Below are 26814 nucleotides of genomic sequence, written 5' to 3'. Positions count from 1 at the left end.
TGGGAAAAAAAAAAAAAAAAAAAAGCTCTTTCCAAATAATTTGCTTCAAAAACATTCCTGAGATACCTGCTTTTTGTGTATTAGTTTATCAAGAGTTTACAGCAGTATTTAGAGAAATTGCCACAATATGTAGAATTAGAGTCACTTAGTCCAGAAAAGCATAAGGCGATACCTTTAGCATATAAAGCAACAGTCAGATACCTCTACTAGTTACCGTTCATACCAGCTCTTCCTTACTAACATTTAAAATAGAAACACCACAAAACCTGAAACCAGCACGAGGCACGCTAACACTGGTATACAAAGATCAGTGCATCAGCAAGCAATTTAATTATTACCCCTTCCCCCAAAATTCCAGTTCTGAGTATCAAAAGCAGATACTAAGAATTTAAAAAAAACAAAACTAGAACAAACCTCTCTCCTTTCACAAACACATATGCATTATTATATATGAACTGTGAGCATGTGAAGATCTTTCCTGCACGCTGCTCCTTGGATGCATGATAAACTAAGAAGTTTGTTACACACTAACCCACAATGAACTTCCATATGAATCTCACACATCACTTATATAATTGGCGTTCTATCCCCATCATCATGTTAGGTGCTTACTGAGGTGCCCTGGTACACGTTGAAAAAAGGAGAAGACTCCAAGAAAAAAAAAAAAAAAGTATAAAAATAAAAAAGCAAAACCACTGTAAGAATTACAGGGTCCCAAAGTTACAGGTGCACTCACCTGGAATATGACTTCAGAAGCACCAGGTGGAGAGATCCTGAAGACACAGAATTACTCAACAGCATTATCATTGCCCCTCTTCTGATAACACACTTAAGCAGAAAAGTCACTCTTCATAGGCTCTCACAACAGCCCACAGCAATAAAGCAGCTTTTCTAAGAGCACACAAGGGTTAAAGCCTAGGTTGGAGCCTGACAGGTATAAGTCTCTCTTCCAGACACGCTCAGTTGGCTGAAGCAGATGCTGGTTCACTAGAACACACGTATCTGTGGATAGCAAGAACCTAAGTACTTACAACAACTACCTCTGCTAAAAGGCCAACAGCTTCCTGAGACAGACAGCCTTTTATCATAAGAACTGCATCAGCTGTTTGGGATCAACTCACTACCACATGTGAATCAACACTTTCAGGCTTTCAAACTATATGTTAAAACCCAGGTGAAACACATCCCTGTTCCCCAGGTGCTAAGCAAATCAGTATTTTATTCCTTTGCAGGATACAGTAGCTGTGGGTTTGGAGCTGCCCAAGAAAATCTGTGTGGCAACGATGATGACTGCAACTGGAAATGTGGATAAGCCTCTATGGGAACAAAGGGGATTCAGACAGTTCCTTCTACGCTCCCTATTAAGCTTCAGTAAGACCTGTGGGTTTTGTCCCTGTGCAGGTGTCAGTCACCAAGAGATGGAACAATTAAGATGTGCTCAGTATCCTGCATAGTGTAACACCTTAGTCATCAAATAAACCTATTGTGCTGCTCAATACTTTCTATCAGAGTAGGAATATGAGAGTATGTCCAAAGATAGCAATGAACACACCAGGTAATTATTTTTAAGCTTGCTAATCACAATCAATAGTTTCTTAGCAAAACTGATGAGCTGAAGTTGGCTCCTATTTTTAACCAATAAGATATGCAGTCAAGACTTGAATTACACCATCGGGCAATTCTCCAAACTCCTAATGACTTCCAGCCAAGAGAAGGATGGTGCCTTGGTGGGTCTTGCTCCCTTCCTGAGCATGATATCAAAGCTTTTTTTCCATATATTGTAAAACCAGAAATATATTGTAACCATGGCATGACTTCACTGAAAACACTGAACGAGAATTTAACTCCATACATCAGAAAAGAGTAATAAAATTCTAAAATGCCTGAGGATGTTTACATGATTAATTTGAAGGTTTTTAGCCGTCATATGAGAGATAAACTCTTCATAGAGCAGTGCCACGTGCCTTCTAGGGGTGTACAATTAGGGACAGATGAATAAAAGTTGAAGTCTCATTAGAAAGCTCAGCCCCTCTGCCTGTTTTGGTAGGATTTTTCCCTAAAGTAATCTTTCTCAGGTTTTGCAATCCCTCATTTATTTATTTATTTACTTATTTATTTACTTATTTATTATTTCAAAAGCTCTGGCTTTCAATGCTCCTGCTAGGAAACTCCTCCATTCTCTGCCTCTCTCAGGAAGGGGTTTTGCCCCATATAATACTGCTTAAAATTGTTGCTGACATTGAGTACTACAGAAGTAATTCCCTCTAGGAAAAGAGAACTGGTTTTCATTTGTTTTGTTTCTTCTATCCACTGATTAAAAGCAACAGTTAGTATGAAGGAGTAGTACAATAGCATCAACGGTAATTATGGCCTCTCGCAGGAGACGTGAATGGGATGAGGAAACACATCTACCCTTATTACTGGGAAAATACCAGGGATAAAAGGTGCCAGTGGGGACAGTCACAGGACCATCTTTGGTCCTGTATTTGCTAACTGGATGGAATTACAGTGGTTAAGAGGTTGCATAATTACATAAGCAATTAAACACTTCCTTCATTTTCCTTCAGAGTCTCTCTAGATTCAGACATATTCTACTTCATTCCTGCAGTCTGCTGTTGGGTGAGGATGACGGAGAGGAAGGTCTGGGCAAGACACTGGGTTGCAGGGAGGTCAAGTGACCTCTCACATGGCCTTCTCTGCACTGGGAAGTGACACTGCTGCACACGACATTGGTTTCTGAAGTCTCTCCCTACTATTATGTGCAGTGACACTGTTTATTAAAGATAACTAATGCCCTTAGTCTTTATTTACTTCTGTTTATTGCTATTTTAGCAAGAGTCATCAGAGAGCAGCTATGCTTCTGGTCCACCAGGGTTCTTTAATCACTGTTAGTAGGTAAAATCATGTGTGACAACTAATCCAAAAAGCAGATTATATTTATTTTGGCTACAGTGGCTTGCAATTCGTTAAAATCAACAAAGCCTTTTCATTAGCCCCCTGCTGATGTCCTAAAAACAGACATTTCAAGGGTCTCAAAGCACAGAGCTACACATGTGCAGCAAAGCCAGGACTGACAGACTTAACGTTGCCATACATACCATAAAATCTTATTAAAAACACCAGCAAACTTCTTACTTTATTTCATAAGATGGCTTAATTTATGATCTCAAATTCCAAAATCACAGTCATAAAAGCAGGACTTCTTAAATTCAGGAAAGTATAAGTGAATCGACAGTACAATTAGCAGTGAAATGGTTGCACAGGGCTTCGTGTTTAAAAAGAAGAAAGCTGTTCTAACACTGTAAGGAGTGGGATTAGAGATTCAGCAAGTCTAAACATTAGCCTACATGCTTGCTGAGCCCCCTGCATTCTGGAACCACATTTGAATAATTGAATTTCTAGTTAATGGTGTGATCTTGCAACTCTTATTCTCAGTGATTTCATGATCTCTGGCTATAATCTCCTGACGATGCTGCCTCAGACCTGCAACTGGGAGAACATACTCTAAAAATGTCAGTGTGTCAGAGCAGATTCTGAAGTTGTGAGATAACCCATCTCCTCACTGACATCTCTTAAAGCACTGTGAGGAAGTTCATAACCCAGAATCAGACTCCTCATAGCCTACAAGGGTCACCATTCAACCAAATAGGAAAGGAGTGCATTAAAATTCCAGGTGAGTGATCGGAAAAAAAAAAAAAAAAAGAATAACAGAAAATATCCTGATTTACATCAAACAATTTTTTTTCTCTCTTAAAACAAGTTACCTGAGCAACACACACATTTTTTGTTACAATACCTTTCTGGTAGTGAAGACAGCCACTTTTATGTGCTTCCTACCACACACACATGCAGACATATTTATTTCCCACCTTACAGCTGGATTTGGATGTGGAGCTGCTCTGCAGTTTTTCAAGTCTACCACTGAAGTGGAACTTCTTGTTTGTCCCTCAAGCACAATCTTGAACATTGTCAAGGCTGATTATTAGACATCACTTCACACGAGGCTTTTCCAAATACACAGATCTCCATCAGTTCAAAGGGAAGCCAAAAGCAGTCCTTCAGTGAGACGACAGGTCTTAAACACCCCAACCAGCACCCTAGCAGTCTGCCCCAGAGCAGGAGGCTCAGTTCATTTGCTGAAAGGCCAGGGTCCAGCAGCCCTTCAGCCTGCCTCAGCCCCTCTGAGTTCACACTGTGAGCAAAACAGCTGTCTGTTAAAGCAGATAATAAAATCCAGCCTGGGAGGAAAACCAAGATACAAAGCTTTTCTCCAATGCCTAATCAGAGTTCTGTCCACAGGGAAAACTGAGCCCCATCTGATATACAAGTTATCATTTTGGCTCTCCATAATTAAAACTATTGTTGCCATGGCAATACAAAGGCTGTTGAAAATATAGGCAAGGCTAATGTCATGCTTCTTTGTTGATACAATTTGTCGTCCCAGTCTGGTTTGTACCAGGATGGAAAGAAATTTGACTCGGGCAAAGGGTTGACTTTGGGAGGATTGTTGTTTAGGAATCAGATGCTGTGTGTGCTGTAAGACCACTTTCTCAGGCTCCCTAACATGACCACTAATCCTTTTACAGTCAATAGCAGTTTGAAAGATAATTTCAAAGAGAATTGTTCAGATCCTACACTACCAAATTTCTCTTAGCACTGTAAAAAAAAAAAAATTAAAAAAAATACATAGAGAATGATAACAAATAACAACCAATCAGAACAATGAATATATGTAATACTTAAAGTAGATAAGAAATTAAAATGTGAAAATAACAGTTTATACATTCAATACCACAAACGCTCACAGTCCGATTGCCAGTTATTTATTCATTTGAAACTGTGATCTCTACTGAGTGTGCTATAATCAAACAGGAATTCCAGGTCACCCAGTGACCTCTGAACAGCAACAAGTAATCTGCTATTTAGGAGATATCATGAAGTACATGTCTTTCTCTACGGATAAACATCTACATATGCAAAATACAGATAGACATGCCAACATGTTTTTTCATAGTCTAATGTGACAATTTTAGGAGTTCTGTGACTTGCAGTCAAGCCATTTCTTTATCACTTGGAAATCTCTGTCTTTAATATGTTCATAATAGTCTGCTCACACACAAAACTGTGCAACTGCCACTCTTTAATAGCATGGAAAGTCATACATGAATATGTGCTGCAACAAAAAGGTGAGTTGCAAAGGACCTACTTTAAGTGAAAATCCCATTTATGCCAATGTTGAAATGAGCCAGAGTTTTGCTTAGCTGAAAATCTCAGAATCAGTATCAGAAGACTGGAATGAACACACTGGAGTAGAAGACTAAGGCAGAAGACAAGTGACATGAAGTTAGCAACCATCTCAGCAACCGATTGCTCAGAATAGCAGTGCAGTGATTTTATTGCCAGATGTGTTCTCACAAGGGTGCACAGGAAACAGAATATAGAATATGATCAAAACACATAAGCCTGGTGAAGGAGAAGGGCCAAAGATGCCACAGCATTTAATGGGTACCATGCCTAGGACACAGTCACTGTGTCATACAAGCTACATTGCCATCCCTGTACCTTTGTACCTTGCTACATGCGGATGGAAAACTGGTGAAAATTTTCACCAGCCTGCCAGTGGAATTTGCAGCAGTCATAGGAAAGAAAAACAAAACAGAAAGGCTCATAGTGATCAACATGAACATGAATATAACTGTAAAGTGATTTTTTTTTGAGCCTCCCTTCCCTAGTAACACATGTGATAAAACACAGAAAATAAGTATTACTAATTCATCATGCTTGGTAGGCTCATAGCAGAAGGGTATCCTTTATATTGACATAACAGACTTCTTTCGAGAAAAGAAGTCACACTGGCCTATTTTTCTTCTCTACTTGAGAGAATTGTTAAGGACAATCAGGAAATTTCTTTACTCCAGCTACTTCTAAGCTAACTAAAATCCTTTTCTTCATCTCAATGAGAGAAGAGTGCAAATCCATGTGTAAGAGAAGAAAAAAAGCAATGATTGTGCAGCCATTCAGATGATAGAAATTTTAGTGAAGGAATGCAAAGAAGCATGTTTTCTGCAAAGAAAAGTTTCATACATGGGTCAAGAACACACCAAGAAAGATGGCAGTAGGCTTAAAGAAGAGCACATTCCAGGAGAGGGGAATTACAACCATTGTACAACATTGTGACCAACGGCTTCAAAAAATGCTCAAAACCATCATACACTCATAATTTCACCTGGATTTGCATAGATCTAGTGCTGCTGCAAAGCAAAACACAATGTCTACTCTGAAAATAATGTGTACTATTTTATTATGTTGTCCCACATCAGATGCAGATGGTGGTGGTATGGTAGCAGAAATTGAGCCTTCCTGCCAATATTCCATTCCATTTTCTTGCCGTGCAACACAGAAGGTAGCAGAAGAGCAGTCTGACAAAATGGCATCGGATATGGGAGTGCATATGGAGCAAATGTGTGTCATAGAATTTCTACATGCAGAAAAAAAATTGCTCCCACTGACATTCATTGACACTTGCTGAATGTTTATGGAAATCAAACAGTGGATGGTGGATGGTGTGTTCCAGCAGTAGATGGTGCAGATTTTTACAAGCATGGCATACAGCTTCTTATTCATTGCTGGTGAAAAGGCATAGCTAATGGTTGTGACTTTGTTGAGAAGCAGTGTTTTGTAGCTGAGAATTTGCTCTATCAGATAGTGTTAATGTGCTTTTTGTATCTGTTGCAGTTTTCATGGAAATAAATAGGAGGCATTACTTTCAGAGCCACCCAAGTACCTTTTATTCTACAAATCCCATCATAAAGTTTATTTTCAAGAGTTCCAGCTGCCACATGACCCCTGAAGTATAAATTATAGGCCAGTGACAGAAGAACTCAGGGATTACCAGGATCAAGCCACTAGACAGAGTTGAGGGTGAAGAAGAAGAAAGTTCACGAATGGTATCTAGGGAGAAGGACCAGGAAGATCTGTTTTGGGGAAACAATGCTGCACAAAGAGTCATTGCCCAGATATCACAAAAAAAGTATCTGGGAAGTTCCCTGGGAAACAGCTCCAACACCAAAGTCCAAATGGGGCAGTGCCAAGAGTAACCATAGTCTTAACAGTGTAATTGTAGATATCACAGCCCATAGGAAAGAAGAGGGAAAATAAAAGGTGTAACAGCGGTCAGACATATCACTTAATATACTCCTGGAAGGAGCTCAGATTCTCTAGTCATTAGCACATAATAAAACTCTAAAAAAAAGCATGAGGCAATGAAAAAAGAATGGCAGAGAAAACTAATGGGCCAGAGGAAGAACAATAAACTGACAGATGGGAGGTCCCGGCTCAAGAAGAATTTGAAGGAATGGAGAGATGTATTCTTGGAAGAGGAAGGGTACATCAGGTAGTTGACATATTGAGTTTCCAGGAAAGAGGGTAGAGTATTAATGACAGTGCAGCTGACGGTTTCAGCAGCTACCAACGAAATGGTTTGCCCTTCTTTTTCAGCTGAAGAGGTGACAGTGTGGATGTGGCAGCTGATTTACATACATCATCATAACTTCCATAGGAATATCAGATTTCTTTATAAGGACTTGTAGTACCAGCTTTGCAGGTCAGTGTCAATGTCTAACCGAGCCGCTGGAGACAAAGGGGATGATTCAGAGAGGCACTGAGGTACCTGAAACAGGGCTTAAACTGAATTTAATTGCCTAATTAAAATGGGGATTCCAAAATCCCCTGCTTCAGAAACTGTAAATACATCAAAGCTAACATTTAAGACCACAAGGACCACTGGAATAAATTCCTGTTGCCCAGGCAGTTGTGTGCCTGCCACCTTCCTGTTCTGCACTATGATCCAGACACGGGTCCATACATGCTGCCCAAGCAGTCGAGGGGCCCAGTTCCACCAGTGAACTTAGACTGCTCCTAGTACATACAGATGATGCCCTCCATCTTCCACACCTGCATTCTGCCTGCAAAGATAAAGCATCCAACTTATGCAATAACTGTGTACTGGCTTCTGTGTAAGGTATCTATCTTGAGCTACTGCAAAGTGGCCAGCTGACTGCATAGGCCGAACTTACTGCTTTGAATCATCTCATGTTGAAAAAGTATCTACTCTTTGGGGATTATAACACTCTGAAGTGGAAGAACTTATGGTGCCTGAAGCCACAGCTAAATATTGTTACAAAACATATCAGTTTATTTGTGCAGCACAGAAGGTTATTAAACATTTTTATTTTGCTGAAGAATTTGCTATGCCATCAAACTACACTACTTACATGCATGGATGAAGGAAGGAGGGAACATACTAGCAGAAAAAAATCTTCAATCATCAGATAAAGTAATGACGGAAGAGCAGCATGCTTTCCCTGGTTGACATCACTATGCTTAAAGGCAAAACTGTTCACAGTATTGGGCTCTAATTGTGCACAAACGCTTGTTCAGTGCAAGGAACAAGGAACTGTTACCAACGAAGCTGCAGAATGCCAGCTTTCCATCTATAATCCAGGTTTAGTAATGTATTGAGGCTTTGAAACACATAAAACAATCGAGGGACTAGCAGGGTGTTTGATATTACTGCCAGTCTGACTTTTAACATGTTCTCACCATTTGCAGATGTCCCATGTATACCTGACATCCTCTACCACGTGTAGATTTTGCTACAACAAAAATTCAGGTTGTGGATTTTTGCCAGTAACAAGCTGATGTTGCTCAGAGCAGCATTAAAATGCTATCATGCTGTTAGATTAAGTAACCTATTTTCTCTACTAGCACAGATTGTACTTTAGGTTTGCCCTTGCACTAACCAAATTGCTGTTTCTTGCAACATTTCCCTTTGAAAGTAGTTTGCCAGTTCTCCAAACCAGTGCAATTTTCACCAAACGAAGGAGTTTCTAAATGAGTTCAATGAAAGTGGGATCCAGTCCTTTCTGTGAGATTCTTCTTTGTTTCAAAAATCACGATAAGTAAACAAAACAAAACAACAACAACAACAAACAGCATGGAAAAATAGGGAATTGAATTTCTTTGAGTAGCACTCCCCCCTCCCTTGAGGTGACCCATGAGTTATTTGTGCATGTATTAATATAAAACAGGTTTTACATAGAATGTAGCCCATAGACGTACAAAGTCCTAAAGCAGCTGATGTGACAACAAGCAATGAATTTAACACAAATTTCTCCCTTTGCCTCTTCCTATTTTTTAAGCTTTCTTTGAAAATCTCTCTCCCTTCCCCTCTCCTCTGACAACTCTCTGATTTTTGGTTTTTCTATCTTACTGTCTTTAGAGGAGACAATAAAAGGTACAGTCAGAAACCGAACACAGGCATTCAGAGACTCGAGGGCACTTCTAGGACAGCAAATATAAATACTAAATAGGGTGGAGAAATACAAAAAAAAAGCTGCCAAAAGACACCAAACTACAAGAAACCAGTCGCATCGATTAGCTGATTAGTTTGCCAGCGAGCGATTAGTCAGAAAGACTTGAATTAGTCTGTCCAACCCTGCCTCCCATGAATAAAACGTGGGGAGGACACTCTTTCCCACCCTCAGTGACAGATGATATCTGTTTTCTCCTGCTAGCTTGAATTTAAGAGCCACTGAAGCTCAGCAAGAGTATATTCTGGCTCAAATGAGCTGAAAATTGCATTCAATTTGAATTTCAAAACCGGAGGAGAAGGGAGAATGAGGGGAGCGGGAGGTGGAGGGAGCTCGCCAGGACCCATCCGGCCCTTCCCTGCTCCTCGCTGCCGCCGAGTGCGGAGCCGGGGCGCGGTGCAAAGGAGAGAGCCTTGCTGGACAGCAGCCCAGTCCCAGTTTAAAAATAAACGTTTCGCTGTCAGGATCAAAGCAAACTCTGCTTTTATGTATATTGCAAGCTGTATGCTCAGAAGGAAAAGATTCTTCTGGTTACTCGAGGAGAGAGAGGCGGAAGGTAGGGCTGCGAGGGGAGTCCAAGATTTCTCACTGAAAATCCCTCAGTAAGATGGTCTGATCCCAAAGCACTTCCATCCCCTTTTCATACCGCGTGTGTGCAGAGCGTATATGCTGAACATATGTAAGGTTCATTTAGGATTACGCTTTTTGGCGTGGGGCAACTTTTAATTTACATCTTCGTGGGTGAAGGGATTATTTCCCCTTCCCTTTGTGCTTTAAATTTATGGTTATATCTGATGACACTGAAAGAAATGGAGTTTTGCCTGCAACCCAAATATATCCTGTAATTTGATGGCATGAGAGCAGTTGGTCTCTTTACTGCAACTGATAATATCCAATATCCAATACAATGAGATAACGCACCAAATCAAGAGATTTTTCAGCAAATTTCTTACTGACTTTAGTGTGCAATTTGACCCAAGGGTTTGGAATAGTAATAAAATAATTACAATTAATCATGAGTAATAATTAATAACTTAAGGATTAAAATGTGTCCATTTTTACATTCAGGATCAGCATTTTCTATGTACCCTGGAGAGGCTTTTACTTCCTTTTCTAAACAGAATGCTTGCAGTAGCACTTTATAACCAGAGAGCCCAGCCATCAGAAAAACCAGGGGTATTCTGTGGCATGCAATTTGTAATATGACTTTATATCCCTGGACAAAAGGGTCTCTGTTACACCAAATAACATACACATATCCTGTGATGCAGTTTATATTTAAAATCCCAGTGATGCGACTGCAAGCTTTTCTCTCTCTGTCTCTCTTTTTTTTTTTTTTTTTTAATAACTAAGTGCTTTTTTCACTGATAAATAAGTAAGTTGCCAGCTTTATACATCTACGTGATATGAGTCAGGATCCAACTCTCAAAGAAAAAAGTGAGGTCAATTTTCCTGGCCATTGCATTTAATAAAAGCTCCCAGGCAACAGAGTTGAGCACACACTAATAGATATACCTTAGCATGCTATGCCTTCAGCAAGTCTTTGGTTTCCCTCTATGGAAAAAGACTGCATTAACACACTAAGTGAGCTAGTGTCCCCTTTTTAAGCTTCTTCCATCATCAAATTAAATTTTTACCTGAGCTTTTGACAGATAGTTTGAACAATCTCTAAGGGAAGTTTCTAAACAATGCACCAAAATGCAGATGCCGTTATTCTTCTATGCTCACTGTCCCCTACGTACAGCATGCAACTAACTGCATCTTGCATTCATGTTCACTTGATAAACCTTTTACACATCTGTAATGCTACTCATACTTTCTTCAGGATGCTTTCTAGACCCCCAAACATGCATTTCCTTGCCTCACATTGGCTGGCATTTTTTGAAAGTTTGTTTCAAGTTTCACTCTTGCATTGCACTCTCGCTGTCTAGATTGAAAGGCTTCAGAAAATAAACTACTTGCTCCACCTTGCCCTCCTAAACATTACAGTTTTCTCAATACAGACTGCAGAGACTGATTTCTGAATGGCAGAAAAGGAAATGCACAGACCTGGCTCCATCCCTCCATTTTTCAAAGCAAGCTTTCTCTGAAAATCAGATTATCTGCCATTACAGCGCTTACTTTACTGAAGACAACATTCACTTTACAAGAGCTGAACGAGGACGATAAATATGCAAAATGCACGGCACACTCCTGACAGATCCATCTTCATCCTGTGCTTCTCGATCTCACGCTACTCGTAACACACAGCAGGAGTTGCAGCTTGACGGCAGCATTACACCAAAGAGCTGCACGGCTCCCAGACCAGAACCAGACCACGCTCAGCCCACTCCATCTACCCACACCTACAGTGTGGACATGCTCTGGTGGTGCTTTCCTCTCCTAGCCGGGAAGCTCTGACTTGATCCCATTATGGCTGCAGGCACTCAAACTGCTCAGACTCCGCGAGGATCACCATGTGAGCGTGGGTAACAAAGGCATGGCATTAGAGGAAATACCTGACAGTTTCTCCAAAGCATTGGACATTAGAGTAGTTCAGCTGAATAGCATCCATGCCCACGTAACGTTGCAAGGTCAAAAAGACCTTATGCTATTTACTAGGTGAGTACTGATTTTAGGCATTACAATTTTTTAATTGAGAGAAGCTATAGCTTTTGTCTGCTTGGAAAACAAAAAAAGTATCATTTTTTTCCTACACATTTAATAGAAACGTAGAATAGTATGAGTTAGAAGAGACCCTCAAAGTTTATCTAGTTCAGCTCCCCTGCAATGAACTGGCACACCTACAGCTTGATCAGGTTGCTCAGCTCCTCTTATATTCAAGAATCATTTACCTAAATGACATTGTATAGTTATATTACAAGATGTCCACAGATCTTACAAATAAAGTCTCAGAGCAGTAACAGTTTCTCACATGAGCCGGCTTCCAGTGGTTCCAGTTCTCCCACTGGCTGCTGAAGCCCATGCCTGGCCGTTGTTACAGCAAAACACCAGCGATGATTTATGAAGAGCTCTTAGCTGCATCAGACACTTTACAATTAACAATGTTAAATACAAATAAATACATAAATGAAATCAGAGCTCTAAGTGCAGGGTGTACCCAAAGCTTCGATGACATCATCATCAACTGCCAGTCATCCAGACGGCAAAAATAAATAAGAGCTGGGGCCGGGAGAGGCAGGGTATTTACTCAATCAGTACCTATTTTTGAATTTCCTTCAAGCTGGCTTGGACCAAGAGCCATCAATTATTTAAAAGAAGTAACATGATGCTTCCTTTGTTGAGGCAAATCTGCAAGCAGACCCCAAGAGAGAATAAAAAATGAATTAGGCAGAATTTATTAGTGCGCTTGAAGAAAACAGATTCAGCTATCAGAGCTGACTGTGGTTTTAAAAATAGCGTGCTTCTGCCCATGAACAATAGTTTCTCTCTGTCTCATTTACCCCAGTAGATCCTCAATAAACCCACCTCTTCCCTTTCCTTATGCTTTTTTCTTCTTTTCTTTTTTCTTTTTTTTGAAAGAGGGCATAATGCTGAAAGAGGCATCAATCATTCCTTAAACTTCTTCCTTCTTTTCTGACTTGACTTGATGTATTGTCTTCATTTAAATTACAAATATACTAATCTAAAACACTGTTTACTAAGCAGCATATTAAATGAAAGATGCAAGAAATTGCATCACTCACATTTTAAAAATGACTTTCGACTCAGGGACACATAAAAACAACATGACAAGATGATCTGCCTTGGCTGCTCTATTTCTATCTGAGCAAATAAGATTCACTTACTGGGGATTTCTGCTCAAGATCTTGCTACCACAGTGGCTGGCTCAGTCAAACTGACAGGGCCAAAACCAGTACAAAACCTTCCCCTTGGTAGACAACTAGCTGGAGCTGATACCATCAGGCAAGGATATGATGAAACCAAAAGCTCCATCACAGGACCCATGCTTCGTAATACAGAAAGTGCAGGGGTCTGGGTGAGGGTTCTGGAAACATTAGGACACATTCAGACTGCTGCACAGAAGGAAGCACTGAGATTACAGCACTAGTCTGCAGCAGCTGCAATAGGGAGGAGAACCTTGGCAGAACAAAAAAGCACTGCATTCAACCAAAGGTCCCCTCTCACACTGCTCATGCCAGGAAAACAATGCCCTTGGATCATTTCGGGTGACCTTTGCAACGTCCAGCAGCAGGGAAGGGCAGAGTGCCGCTGTGTGACTACACGGGGCTGGCTCGTGCGTGAGCAGCATGTGGTGACAGAGCTCTCAGCAGGACAGGAGAGCACGGGGCGGTCACCACTCAGCAGGGACCAGCGTCAGAAATGCTGTCTTAGCACACCTCCTTCCTCCCAAGTTCCAGCCCAAACACAGCTCATAACAAAATAAAAGACGCCGTTTCCTAGTTGTTCTGCTTGCAGGTCTTGACTAAAGGCAGAGTCAGGTCAGAAGCTGGGTAGGTTTAGGAAAGGCTCTGAACATGGCCTTGTCATCTGAAATCCGGGAAGAAAACTCTCTAACTCCAATTTGGTGTTAGCGCCTTGAAGAGTATTTTCTCATGTTAAACAAAATTACCAGAATATTATTTAGCAGCAGAAGCCTGGAAGAAACTATAAACCTTTGGGAATAGAGCCTGTTCCAGGCTGGCTATGTTTGCATTTCCTTGGATGAGCACAGAATATAGAAGGTCTTGCAGAGGTTGTCTATGGATAGTGAATGACACGGGACAAGCTGAGCACCTGAATGCTACATCCCACCTTACCCCTTCCATGCTCAGCAGTACAGAGAGAAAGAAAACAAAGAAGTATTTCAACAACTCTGCAGCCGAAAAAAAAAACCAAAAAAAATCTGATCTGCATTTGTTTTTGGGGCAGAGCAATAACACCAACTTGCCCTGCCAGGTGCTGCCTGTAGCCCCACGGCAGCCCCCTCTCCTCTCTGCCCTCACTGCACCATTCACAAGCCTTTGCCCATGCAGGAATGGTTCCTTGCAGTGGTCTGATCCTGGCAGTGCCCTGGATGGACACCCCAGCCCTCAGAATGAAGCGGTGCTACTGGAATGGCAATAAGTGGCATCTCTTTCAGGCTGTTCTCTAAAAATAATAACAATCTTCCATTCCAGTAAGTTCACAGCTACCCTCCGCCTTCTGATCTCACAGATTCATCCAGCACCTCTGTGGGCCTCTTGCTAACCAAAACATGATTATGCATCATAAATCTAAATGTGTTCATGAATTTGTCTTTGAATAAATATTTCAAAGGTTGTATCAAGTTTTACAGTTCTATTTTCATCATATCTGCTTCATTTTTTAACTCCCACACCAGATTACTCTTTTGAAGGAAGAAAGAAGAATTGAAAAGACATAATTCAGGCGAATGTGAAAGGGAGGCTGACACTGCAAGGTGCCAAGACAACATCATTCCTCTTCTCTTCCTCACCTCTCTGTCTCTGGATGGTAATCACAAGATCCTGAGTGCCAAACTTTGGAAAATATCCTTGCAGAGGTAGCATCTGCTCCCTTGGCATACTTCTTGAGCAGTTGTATTGGCAGCTTTAGATTTGTCCGAGTCTATCATATGACAAGACTGCAGATGGGTTGCCTTGGATGCTCTGTCTTCCTGGATACTGTTTTTCTTTTATGAACATTTTATTCTAAGAAAACTTATGTACAAATCTGTATGGGGAAGTTCTATGTACCTATGATTTCACACCAGTGAGACACTTCACTCTGCCTTTATCTAGATTTTTTGCTACCATTTAGCCTGGATTCTAGCAAAGGCCCTGACTTTTACTGAAGTCAGTATGTGGCATCAAGCAGATTAGGCCCTTACTGTGTGGATCAGCATTTCAACCAGCTATTTTTCCACATGCAATAACTTTTCCCATCTGTGTTGATCTTTCTTTGCAAATTAACACCTGAGTCCTCCAAATATTTGACATAGAGGAAAGCTGCTCATTTTGAGTTAACTTCTGTTCCCACTGAAATCAACGGGAGCTTTTTCCATTTGTCCATTATTCCAACAAACAAATAATGGAGCAATGACACAGTTGTTGCATATGGTGGAACTACATCTTTTTCTCTTTCTTTCTTAGCTTAACGTTCCTTCCCTATCTCCCTTACACTAATCACATGGCCATGAATCTACATGTGCATGCATTTTTAAACTGTAAATAAAACTAGAGTTCATAAATTCCTACAAAAATTAAGGTAAAGAATTCTAAGAGAAAAAATAGGAGAAGTTATCTAATTAAACGGGGGGATACAGAGCAAAGGGAAAAAAAAAAGAAAGAATAACTAAATCTCATATAATCCCAAGAACATACTCCTAACCTTTCTGGAAGATCTTTGCCTTGTCATGAGAATATTTGCTTGAATGTTTCATGAATACAGTCTGAAACAGCTTTAAAAGTAATTTTAAATGAAATGTAAAATAGAAAGGCGATGTTCTAAAACCAGTGCTTTCTCAGAGCATGTTTTAATATAATAATCTGTTATTTCCTGGATGGATAAAGTCACAGAGCTACAAAAATACAAGCTCTCTTTCAATTCATTGTTACATACTGTTCCAACAAAGCATAAAGTATACTGACTGGTGTCCAAAAATAGACTATCTACTACCCTATAGTCATCTTTTTGGGGAAAAGCTTGAGAAAGCCACAACTTACATTAGGCAAGAGACATTAAACATGGACTCTAGTGAATCAAAGCGAGAAGTTATTTTCAGAATATAAAGGAGTGAAGTAGAGTCTTATAAATCAACAGCTAGAAACTACAAAAAAAAAAAAAAAAAAAAAAAAAAAAAAAAAAAAGCAAGAACTGATGGTTCTGCTGTTGCTTTCACCCAGACTTCGGAAAAAGAGCATTTACTCTAGCTTCTCCTTACTGTGTCAGCTGTCAAACTCCCAAAATATATTTTGCAAGGAATCAGGATTGATAAAACTGATCCATATTTACCACTCCTTTAAAATTCCTTAAAAAGAAGAAAGCTTTATATTTTCTGGAAAAAGAGAATGAGACAGTGCACCAGTTATGATTCAGTGAGACTTCAGAAATTTGGGCATAACCACAGTATTGAAAAAATCTTATATGCTCCAGACCTTCTTTCACAGCTAGTTCCTAAGCTCGGTGCCCATGGCCACCTTCACTCTCTTGCTCACATGAACCATCCCCATGGATCCTCAGATAAAAATACACTTCTGACAGAAGGTTAAAAGTCAAGCCCAAGAGCTACAGAGAGGGATCCTTCAACCCTTCTTAGCCTCAAAGGGGTCTACACTTCTCACACCAACATGGGACATTCAGATCCTTCAGTTCTAACTCATCTCCAGTGAATAAATACACTAAGGACCAAAACTTGTTTGAAAAAATGATATGTTGGTTTGACTTGTGTACCCATGCATCTCATATACATGTAGCAGACAAACTCACCTTAGATAAAACAGTTCATACTTTTGGGGACATCTCAAGAAACCAAGAGTAAGCAGTAATACACAATGTAATGTAAAGAAAGCAATAAAATTAGAAATGAGGAAAATAAGATTTCCTTTCCTGAGCAGTGATCCTCTAGAAGTATGGAAAATAAAACCTATGACTCCAAACAACAAAATGAATGAGCACTGAATGAACACTTTGAGCTACTACATAAAATGAGGCATGGTCAATCACACTTTTTTTAAAAGGATCTAAGCTCTCAGATGTTCTTCCAAACTAAAAATATGGAAATTTGAATCAACTTTGCTAACACTTTCAGAATGGCCAATATCAGGTTATGGTGATAGGACCATCCACATCTTTTCTTTTGAATAATATACAGGAAGTTACACATAAAACAGTCTGACACGTGTCTTGCAGGAGGAAAGACAATACCATGATAGTGCTCTATATCAGCAACCCTAATTTAAAGAGGGTTTGGAATGTCAAGAGTCCTGGTTGCTATTCCCAGATGTTTCACAGATGTGATAAGACCTCTAGGAAAAAAATTGAATGAGGAAAAAAAGATTTATAATTCAACAGATGTGTATTTTTTCAACTCCTGAAAGATGATGTTTAGAGAGATAATACTAGGCTACATCTTGAATACCTTAAATTCTCACTAGTAGCAATAAGAATCTAGAAGACTCCAAAAAGCCAAGCAAGGAATAAAGTCAAAGCCCATCATCAATGATCAGTCCTGATTAACAATGATCATTGCACTTGTTTAATATTTTTATGCATAAGGCAAGCATCATTATAAAAAACAACTTGCATGTAATAATTCATGTAAACACTGCTCTTTAAATTGAGATATTTGACTATATCACTAAATATTTAAATACTCTTCAACACAAAGGACAAGGGAACCTCAATATTGAAAGTGATGAAATATTTGTGCTCCCTGGAATGTATAAATACACTGCCAGCTCTCTGCATTTTCATTTAGTATCAGAAACAGCTTTCCAGGGACTTAGATGCTGCTGAAAGTGTCAATATCAGTGTTACTATTTATAGCACCATAAACTACATTTTGACTTTTATCGGTAAAGTTAAGCTTAGGTAGCACTTCTAGTATTAATATCTTAATACAGAAATATTGCTATAAGTGTAGTTCACAGTCTGGAACATAAACACAAATTCAGCGTTACTAATAAATCACCTTCTGGATTGCATGGAAACATACTGCCGAGGTGTATTTTACGCAATATACAATGGAGCAAAATGCAACAATATAGATGTATTTAAATTTCCCATTTTCACACTGTCACTCAAAAACTTTTCTTCTTCCTTTTTTTTTTTTCTACCTTATCGATCTCACTAGCTTGCGATAGCATTTCAGTTGCTTGCTGAGCCATTTTTAGCTTTTGCTTCTTTTTTTAAAAGCTAAATCAGGGCTCAAATGATTCGATCAATTCAGCTTTTTCAATTAGAAAAGAAAGTTAAAAGAAAACCTTAGGACATGATAAACTACAAAATTTTCTCTCCCTCTCCATTTTTTTTCCTTAGTATCAATAGTATCCTTTTACATAATATCAACCCTGTGGTATGCAGTAAGACGTTTATCCACAGCAAGACAACCCCATTAATTTTTACCAGGAAGTGTGATTTTATCAAAGACCATTCATCAGGAAGCAAAACGTGTGGATAGGTAACTCTACACACCTTCAGAGTTACAGACTCCAGCAACAGCCTGCTGCAGCTCTCTGACTACAGTAGAGATAGGTAAAAAATACATGACTTCTGGCAACAGAGAATGTTGCAGAAGATGTTTGAGACCTTTGTGAGTTGTAGCAAAAGATTCTGTTAGTCCCAGTTAAGACCAGTGTTCTCTATTTGAACAGACCAAGCCTTTTAAAAGGGTACTTCAAGAAAACAGAGATGTTGCTCCAATGTAAATCAGGATCAGCAGGAACAAATGAGACACAATAGGTGAGGTTCAAATCACCTGGATCATACTTAGATATATAGATCTCATCTCTGAAAAATCTCAGATCAGTCCACTTGTCAATGGTTTGGTTGTACTCAAGCTGTGCCTACCATATTAAATTTCAAATGGGGCTGAGATGCTACAGAACTCCTCCTAAAACCTGTTCATAGTTTAGTGTAGTTACTAAAGGAGGATTACATAGGAGCTTGGATTTCTGGAGTTTCCTTGGGACCCTTCCTAACTTGAATGAACTGCTCATATGTGTATCTGGATAGAGACAGACGGTGTGAGGACACTCAGAGCATCTCTTCCTGAAAGCTCTGCAGAGAGCACAGTTTGCTCAAAGCCAGATCCGGGGCCCGTGACACAAAGTTCACAGCCATGCTCAAAGAAAACCTTTGCACTCCGCATTTAAAAAAATCCTTCAATAAAAATAATTGCAGTAAGACTGTATAACAGACTTATTCCTCATCTACCTAAAGGAGCATCCTTCCCAAAGGGTCAGGTCCTCTTTCCCTTGTGTTCTCTTTCTCCATTTTTTTTTTTTTTTTTACTTCTACTGGATGCCAGGCACTTCCTTTTTAAGTACAGCAAGCCTTTAACAAAGCAAGGGTGGTAGACTGTCTGAATACTTTCCTGTATAATTAGTGGTACCTAGGATATGGGAGTGAAATCCAAATTCTCACATCCTTCCCTGGCACTTACTTTAAGCAGGTCACTTGGCTTTCCTTAGGTACTTTTGGTACTCCAGGGGGAAAAGAAAGTCTTCCTACTTTGAGTTGGACAACCTAAGATCGCTGCTAACAAGAGAAAAGAGCAGTGAGTATCACAGAGCTGAGACTAGTAGCTTGTGCTTCAGTTCAGGCTCCTCTTCAGGTTTAACACCAGCTGTCAATTTGGTCAGTCATCACATGGATCACAGAATTATATTTAACCCAACATAGCTACGCATTCTGTTTTGCATTTGGTGTAGATATACACTGCTCGACTTTAGCTATCTGTAAAATAGGTATAGAAGCACGCGTTAATTCAAGAGGAATGTTTCATGATGATTAATTTACTCATGCAAGAAGAGCATTCAGAGAATTTAATGGAAGATACTAAAACATGGTTAAAAAACCATTCTTTTCAATGTGATTTTTTTATTACCTTTTTCTTTCTTTTCTTCATACTCAAGCTAAACACATACATCTATTCAGGTTCATAACAGGGAGTCATCACTAAAACAGCTAGAAAAAGATAGTTAGTTGGCCCAAATAGTTGGGGTGGTTGTCTGATTATTTGATCAAAACTGTTGGGGGGCACCTCATTAGGGTTTTAGTGGCAAGTGGCATCAGGCAGTTTATCAGAAAATCTGCAGATGCTAGAAATCTTGTCCTGAAATGCTTGCACCCCATGCACATTCAGTGCTTCGGAAGGTATGTCAGAAGGAAGCAAGTCCACTGTGTTCTGTTTGTAGCTACAAGGAAATTCAGTGAACACTGTTTAGGAACTGGAGGATCCCATAACTAATTGCCAGTACTGCAAAGGACTGCGTAGAGGGCAAGCATACCCAGCCATGATTTAATGTAAATATACAGGTGATGAATGAGCAGTGTGGTCGTGGTCATGGATCCTAGAGTGGTTGTGAACCTTGCAGTCACATTTCCCTTTCTGTGCAGAGGCCGACATGGACAGAGTGATTTTTTCAATACTGCAGAGACTTATCCTTAGTGCTAGCAATAAGATTTTGTTAACCTCATTACTACTATTTCTGTTATTGTAGTAGTAATGAGTAATGGAGACAAAGGCAAAGGAAAGTAAGGCAGAGTGCAAGCCCTTTTTTAACTGATAAAAAGGAAAAAGATGGGGAAAAAAAAATCATTCCTAAACTAATTTGATGTATCTTGTATGTGCATATTTTAGCTACTAGAAGCTCATTTGTCTCCTTGATACAGTCACAGAGTTGCATGAACACAAAAACAAAGCAAGTTCTTTGGAAATAAAATAAGACACTTAGGGTTTGCATCCCCTTAATCCCATAAATAACTGGGTCCTGCAATTATTTCTCACAATGTCAAGGCTTCATATTGCCCATTCTTAGTGCAGGTATGAGCATTTACTATTATAAACATATATTTTAAGAACAATAAGAAAGAGATGAATTGGCCACTTGCAGTTTTCTTGACAGCAAAGTGTAATGGTAGCTGCAGTGACCAGGGGATGTCCTGGTTCCTCCCTGCAGAAAGGTATTCTGCGCACGTAATAATTATTCATCTATCTCGCTCACACTAAAGGCATCGGCAATGCAATTTTAGCCTGATAATCAAGACCATATGACAAAAACCAAGGCCATTAGGGACCAATTTCAAGTATTCTCTGCAAGACAATGATTTTCCAACTGCACTTACATATGCTGAATAGTTACTTCTGCACGACCGCACCTGCTCTCATTTATGTAACCCTCCATCCTCTCCCCTTTTTCTACCCCTTCCTTTCTTATAATGCAAAGAAGGAAAGTTTCAAAGGGTTGCTGGGTTCTTCCTAGAAACAGATTTGATTTATTTATATTTCTGGCTTGCCACATGCTGTGAGCAAATAAGAGTCTGGCAAATGTAAAAGTTAGTTTGTGCTAATGTCAGATCAAATTCTACCCTCAACAGACTTCATGGGGCTGTGATAATATAAGTGGGAGCAGAATTTGGCCCAACACTTTCATTCTCTTCCTATACATATTCAAATTAAATGAATATTTTGGATAATCTCTTCCTCCTTCTTTCATACATACACAATTCTATCCCAGCTACGTTCTAATCTCAGTTACACTAGTGACTTCCTTGAAGGTTTTTTTCTGGGTTTATGCCAGTGCTGCATGTCTGAATGAGATGCAATGGGACTATTTGCTCAAGAAAAGCAAGTAGAGTGTGGCCCTTAGTTTCTGGGTCAAGTCTGCTCCGCTGTAATAATTTTGTCCCTTAATTACTTTCTGCTTATTTCTGACTGTATCATTTCAGTATCAGTGACATAATAATGTTGCCTTTGAAAAGACTGTAGTGTCACTGTAAATCAGAGTCCCATGAGGTTAAAGACTTCAGTTGCCAGAAGGGAAAAAATGCCAAAATTATTTTAAAATTATAGAGGGTATAACTGAAAAACTCTAGCATTTTTAACTTCAATGCTTCTAAGGAAATGAATACATCTTCAAGCTGTTTTAGAGATAACACAAAAATTAAAAGCAACAATAAGATCCATTATTAATGATGTAACAATCTTTTCTGGAAGAAAAATAGAACCTATAAAATTAGCAAATAGGAAGCCAACAAGCCAAGACTGCAGCAGGAAATGACTCTGTAATAACATATCTCAGATCCTGGTCCTGTAAGCCTTTATTTGCATGAGTGATCTGTCTCACATAAGAAGTGCTATGGACTTCAGTCGTCAATTCTTAGAAGTGAAAATTATTTGTGAATTTGAATAGCAGAGTATAAGATCAACTTCTAGCCTTCTCTGTCAATGATCAATCTTTTTGCTACAAAACACTCCATTCAAAGTTAAACAATAAATTAAAAAAAAAAAAAAATTATGAAAACTGAAATACATTTGGTTTTCTCAAAGAGAAGATTTGGTCTACTAATCCATTATTAGAATGAGAAGAAATACTCATGGATCCTGTCCTTGCTTGTATGAATTTTAGTCGCATTTTATAATAATTTAGGACAATGACATCAGGAAGATCAGTGTAGCTACATCCTATCATTTTCCAAATTTCAAGGGCCTTACCAAAGTGCCTAAAAAGTTCTGTAAACTTCACTTATATGTCTTAATTCAATTGAACCCAGGGGTCATTAATATCTCAATAATTTCAATTTAAAAACATCCATTCAAAATTAAGAAAACAAAAACTAAACTGCAGCAGAATCTCCTCTAGAGGTTATTCTCATTTTAAAGGAAATTACCCTGCCTTTTTATAAGATAATTATTGCAATTGTTTTGTCTAATTGTTTGAGTATTATTATGTCATGCTACGCATCTTGAATAAGCAACAATTAATAGAGCCTTGCTCTTTTGCCATCCCAGGACACATCTGAAAGGAAAACCTGGGCCCAAAGATTTGTTTCTCTAGCTAAACAGTATCTTGAACATGGCAGATGTAGGACTCAAAGACACTGCTGCAAAGAAGATACAAACCAGGGCCATACTGTCAGTAGAGATCTTAGAGACAGAGCTGATCATTTCATTCCCTTACCACTCCTAGAAATCTAAAACATACTGGAAAATGAAAGCTTTTTTTTCCAAAGACTTTGGGGCTTGATCAGAGAATACGAGTTTTACATATGTCATTCTAAAGCCTTCAGTGGGATTACTCATGGTTTCTATCAGTGTAAGCAAGAGGAGATCAATTTGCTGATATTTCAGTTTTCATTGAGGTAACAAAATTGATCTTTATCAGTTTTCATACAGACTGCTAGGGCAGGATTCTAATTTCAATTACACCAACATAAATGTGGAGCAATGCCCTTGTCTTGTACTTAAGAATGTGCCTTCAGGAAAAGGGAACATTTTACCTTATTCTTTCGACATTTCCATCCTTTGAAAATTTCTCTTCTGTGTATGGCCAGAGACAACTACTTAATCTAGCTAATAAAAAGGATATTTGAAGAATTGAGAACAATTGTTCAGAGCCACCTGTGTGCTGCTCTCTGTGAACCTGGATCTCAGGGAGGATTTGAACACCAAGATGTAAATAATCCATTCTACAAGACAAGACAGCACTGGAAGAATATTCCTAAGTTACAGACAAGAGCTCTATATGGTATTTTCCTATGTCACACACTGTAATACAACCTTGGAAGAGAGATACTGAGCTGAAGACTGAAATAGCCCAGGAACCAATCCCACCATACCCACATCTGACGAATCACAGAGCCCATCACGAGCAAGTGTTGGTGACTTGCTATATAAAGAATGAGATTGGACCAAGCCCATGAAAATCCAAACAATGCTTTTCCAGTGTAATCACCATCCTATGAGATCCATCACATCTAAAACAGAAGCTTATTGCCAGGTTAGTAGCATATGGGTGGGGGCACTGCAGTGCTTTTCAGTGGGATCGCTTATCTTCAGGTATCTTAAACTGGAAGGTAAAAGGCCTCAGTTATGGTAAGAATAGGCCTCTGAAATAGTTCCTCACAAATCCCCCCAGATAGTTGTCTGTTAATTAAAATCAAGAATAATGCAATCTTTGTGAACATGTGGCCATGAACATATTTCACCTTCATAAAACTTCTGAGAAAATGACCACAGTATCATTTGGATTTACTCTCTGTAGCTAGAAAAATAATAGAAAGAGAAGCTTGTCAGCATGTCACCATTTTCCAGCTCTACATTTGTGAAAGAAATAACATTGGCAGGAAAATAATACAAAAATGTATCACACACACAGGCTGCAGAAAGATATAATGTTATTTTACATATTTGATATAGAGCCTAAATTAAGCTGCAGAAAAGGGGCTATGAATCTTCACAGCCTCATTATCAAGCCTCCCTAAACCTCAGATACAGGAAAATACATTTCATAAACAAAGACCCAATAGGATTTTAATAGTACAATAAATTTCACTGACGTTCACCACGATTCACATTTCAAAATATATATTTAAAAACAAAGTCCATTCAACACAAAACCAGATTTGGAAAAGTAGAGTAGCACAAGCATAAGTTATACCTATTATGCTTACTGTAGCCCATTTTTGACCGAATTCTTCAAATTACCACTTTTGATACGGTAGGCTATAATTCCACAGCATTAAGCATAAACACTCTCCCTTGCCCCTCATTTCCTATCTTGGGACATGGTCTCAGACCATAATGCTATTCATGAACAAAAAATTTATTTTCCATACCATGCTGAGACAGCAAAACAGATCAAATCCTTACTCCTACCACTGCACAACAAAACCATCTCCACCGAGCCTCTTCTCACTATCCACTAGGTGCTGCCTTTCAGATGTGATTATGAGTCACTTAATGACCCACAGCTGAAAAATCAGAGCTCCTTTCCCCTTTCATACATCTCCTAAAAGAGGAAAGTTTTACGAAGTTTTAAAGAACGGAGACAAATTGTAGAAGCATCTTAAAATAATTTCTTTTCATGTTTTGAACAACCTTAGAGATGGTGAACTCATCAGGTGTCTCTAAATTATGGAGAGAGAAGGATTTTCTGTGTAGAGCATTCTTTTCGTATTTTGATGTAACTGAAACTGTGCAGGTGAGACTGCCAGCCAGCCATGAAGGACAGAGCACTTTGGAAGGAAACAAACTAAAAACTTGAGTGTTATTCTAGTTTCTCCATGTTCACAGGAACCCCAAACCAATGAGCTTTGAGTCAGCTCACTCCAAAGTCTAGCAGTGTTAGATCATTGAACAAAGGCTCATTTTTTTTCTTGTCAGAGCCACCTTTTCAGTGCAATTCTTCCATCTGCATGAATTGTTATGCTGGTATCTGACGTCAGAGCAGCTAAGTGCCATCAGAACTGGAATAAACTCCCCAGCTCATCTGACTAAGCCCATCCAGAGCCTTCAGATGGTAATACCATTATTGACCTGGGCCGAATTCAAATGCATTTGGAGTGCTTGATATTTATCCAAATTATGCCCATTGAAAAATCCCTGGCAGAATACAGATAACATCAAATTAAAATGTATCATTATAATTACTTCAAAGAGATGCCTAGTATAGAAATAATTAGGTTAGTAAATATTTTTAATTAAATTATGATTTTTAAATTGTGTTAAAACTACAACTTGCAGCTACAGGCATTGTAACAAAACTAAAATCCTAAGAATTCAGGGTCTGAATATGAATATTTGCATTAATCTAATACAGTTATTATATCATTAACTCCAGTGATGTAATTCCAAATTTACACAAGCACAATTAGGGCCAGTTCCAAGATTCAGCAGATCAATACAAATCTTTCCATGTGCTGTAGTAGGCATGATAAGGCCCTAAGAAAACAACTGGACTCCTAGAACTTTATTGCCTAATAGGACTTCTCCCAGCATGCCCTTTATCTCCATAAAATAATGCTCCTGCTAATAACTGTTACTCACCTATAGTGAATGTGAAAACACACATATGAAAGCAAGTAGGTATGAGAAAAATATAAAACATAGGCATAAATTCTATCTGTCTCTAGCCAGAAATATTTAAAGAACTTCAGAAAATCCTATGAAGTTTTTTTTTTTTTAACCACTTCTGTCTTTCACTGAGATTTGATAACAGTTGTACCGGTTGGGATTTTTTTAATGCCACATGCCTTGCTGATCAATTGAATCAATTCTTTCTGCTAACGTATGAAAAATAAGAATGTTTTAAATACCATACTTCTTAAGACTGTAATTTACATTTATAATCCTCTTTTCTTTAAACAGCTTGACACCTTGAACATAAAACTGTGTTTTACAGATGCTCTCCTCTTTTAATTGAAATCACATCTCAGGTCGAGATCACCACTTTCCTTCTGCTTCTCTAACCTCTTCTTGCCCGAAGGCCTGTAACTTGTGAATTATTTAACAATCATATTTGCTGCTGAAAATTGATTTCTGAGAGAATCCATATTGATTGAGATATGTGAGACTAATGAGTTTGAGGTTAAGGTGTTTAGGTATCATTATCTCTGATAAGTTTTGAGCTAGAATCTTCATAGTTTTGCATCTCCTTGTCAATATTCAGTTTTGTGTTATATCTCTGCTTCAACCCATGTCTATCTATTAAGGTAAAGAGCAAGGATGAATAAACATTTTAGGCAATGTCTGGTGTGTCTCTAGCAGTCTCCCAAACATGCTTCACCCGTAAAATGCCACAGGAAACTGGGGATACAAGCAAAGCTCAGGCAAACTTTTAAACTAAAATAAAATAGAATAAGTAGCTGGAGTGAATGGGTGGCCCTCGCTTGAACAAAAACAGTGTACGTACGTGAAGGATCTGTCTCTGTGAGCTTTATCTATGTTCTTGTATAAGGACTCTTGTTTTCAAAAAGCTCCAAAGCAGGCAAACAGTAA

The 26814-nt window shown here is 38.9% G+C and overlaps 1 protein-coding gene and 1 long non-coding RNA gene across 5 annotated transcripts in view; both read right to left on the bottom strand.

Annotated features, from left to right (window-relative positions):
- The window catches only part of LOC149918884 (uncharacterized), a 32146-nt gene extending 6660 nt beyond the window's left edge, over nucleotides 1-25486 (bottom strand). Inside the window, exon 1 of the long non-coding RNA XR_016464010.1 lies at nucleotides 737-25486. This is a non-coding gene — a long non-coding RNA (uncharacterized LOC149918884). The remainder of the gene's footprint in view (nucleotides 1-736) is intronic.
- The window catches only part of ESRRG (estrogen related receptor gamma), a 381433-nt gene that overhangs the window by 272284 nt on the left and 82335 nt on the right, over nucleotides 1-26814 (bottom strand). The window lies entirely within an intron of this gene.

The sequence above is a fragment of the Phasianus colchicus genome, chromosome 2 (genome assembly GCF_987193195.1).
Source record: "Phasianus colchicus chromosome 2, bPhaCol1.hap1.1, whole genome shotgun sequence".
Lineage (NCBI taxonomy): Eukaryota > Metazoa > Chordata > Aves > Galliformes > Phasianidae > Phasianus > Phasianus colchicus.
This window is presented reverse-complemented; position numbering and strand designations above follow the sequence as displayed.